At 40.7% G+C, this 2,224-nt stretch overlaps 1 non-coding gene across 1 annotated transcript; it reads right to left on the minus strand.

Moving 5' to 3' along the window:
- Nucleotides 1–1,827: 1,827 nt before the first annotated feature.
- Nucleotides 1,828–1,931, minus strand: LOC130959629 (small nucleolar RNA R71). Its single transcript, XR_009078701.1, has one exon. It is a non-coding gene; the product is annotated as a small nucleolar RNA R71 (small nucleolar RNA).
- Nucleotides 1,932–2,224: the final 293 nt, after the last annotated feature.

Raw genomic sequence — 2,224 nt, forward strand, 5'->3', positions numbered from 1 at the left:
TTTGATAACACAAACTGGCATTTTAACGCCAACTTTCTACCATTTTCTGCCGTTAAACGTCAGAATTGGCATAAAAGTTGGTGATAAACACCCAAACTGGCACCAGAGCTGGCGTTTAACTCCAAGAAAAGCCTATGCACGTGAGATCTTCAATGCTTAGCCCAAGCACACACCAAGTGGGCTCGGGAAGTGGATTTCTGCATTATTTACTTATCTCTATAAACCCTAGGTTATTAGTCATTATAAATAGGACCTTTTACTATTGTATTTTCATCAAGAGATCTTTAGATCATTTTTGAGACTATCTTTGTATCACTTTTGATCTCTTGATCATGCTTAGGGGGCTGGCCATTCGGCCATGCCTGGACCTTCATCACTTATGTATTTTCAATGGTGGAGTTTCTACACCTCATAGATTAAGGTGTGGAGCTCTGCTGTTCCTCTTGAATTAATGCAATTACTACTATTTTCTATTTAATTCAAGCTTATTCTTGTTCTAAGATATTCATTCGCACTTCAACATTATGAATGTGATGATTAAGTGACACTCATCACCATTCTCACTTATGAACGCGTGCTTGACAACCACTTCCGTTCTACCTGAAAACAAGCTTGAATGTATATCTCTTGGCCTCCTGGTCCACGACGCATGGTTGCCTCTCCTGATAACAGAACCTTCCATTCTGTGAGATCAGAGTCTTCGTGGTATAAGCTAGAATCAATTGGCAGCATTCTTGAGATCCAAAAAGTCTAAACCTTGTCTGTGGTATTCCGAGTAGGATCTGGGATGGGATGACTGTGACGAGCTTCAAACTCGCGAGTGCTGGGCACAGTGAAAGTGCGCAAAAGGATAATTGGATCTTATTCCAACACAAGTGAGAACCGACAGATGATTAGCCCTACGTAACCCGTAGTCAGACCATTTTCACTGAGAGAACGGACGGTAGCCATTGACAACGGTGATCCCCCAACATACAGCTTGCCATGGAAAGGAGTACACATGACTGGATGAAAGCAGTAGGAAAGCAGGGATTCAAAAGGAACAAAGCATCTCCATACGCTTATCTAAAATTCTTACCAATGAATTGCATAAGTATCTCTATCCTATTTTATGTTTTATTTCTCTTTTAATTATCAAAACCTCATAACCATTTGAATCCACCTGAATGAGATTTACAAGATGACCATAGCTTGCTTCAAGCTGACAATCTCCGTGGGATTGACCCTTACTCATGTAAGGTATTACTTGGATGACCCAGTGCACTTGCTGGTCAGCTACGCAGAGTTGTGAAGAAAGTGTGTGAAATCACGATTTCGCGTACCACTGATCCTGAACCTGAAAGGACTCTGAAGAAGCTAAGAGAAGCTAAAGCACAACACTCCAGAGAGGACCTTACAGAGAATTTCAAAAAAGAAGCAGACATGGCAGCCGAACCCAACAACAATGCTAGAGATGCAAGGAAGATGCTTGGTGACTATACTGCACCAACTTCCAACTTTTATGGAAGAAGCATCTCAATTCCTGCTATTGGAGCAAACAACTTTGAGCTTAAGCCTCAATTAGTTTCTCTAGTGCAGCAGAATTGCAAGTTTCATGGACTTCCATCGGAAGATCCTCATCAGTTCTTTGCTAAATTCTTGCAAATATGTGATACTGTTAAGACCAATAGGTTTGATCCCGAGGTCTACAGACTTATGCTTTTCCCCTTTGCTGTAAGAGACAAAGCTAAAACATGGTTGGACTCACAACCTAGAGAAAGCCTGAACTCTTGAGACAAGTTGGTCAATGCTTTCTTGACCAAATTCTTTCCACCTCAAAAGATGAAAAAGCTTAGAGTGGAAGTTCCAACCTTCAAATAGAAAGAAGGTGAATACCTCTATGACGCTTGGGAAAGATACAAGCAATTAACCAAAAGGTGTCCTTCTAACATGTTTCCAGAATGGAGCATCATAATTCTATGATGGTCTGTCTGAATTGTCCAAGATGTCATTGGACCATTCTGCTGGTGGATCTCTTCATCTAAAAACCCCTGCAGAAGCCCAGGAACTCATTGAGATGGTTGCAAATAACCAGTTCATGTACACTTCTGAAAGAAATCCTGTGAATAATGGGATGACTCAGAAGAAAGGAGTTTTTGAGATTGATACTCTGAATGCCATATTGGCTCAGAATAAAATATTGACTCAGCAAGTCAATATGATTTCTCAGAATCTGATTGGATTG

Source organism: Arachis stenosperma, chromosome 10, assembly GCF_014773155.1.
Source record: "Arachis stenosperma cultivar V10309 chromosome 10, arast.V10309.gnm1.PFL2, whole genome shotgun sequence".
NCBI classification, from domain to species: domain Eukaryota; kingdom Viridiplantae; phylum Streptophyta; class Magnoliopsida; order Fabales; family Fabaceae; genus Arachis; species Arachis stenosperma.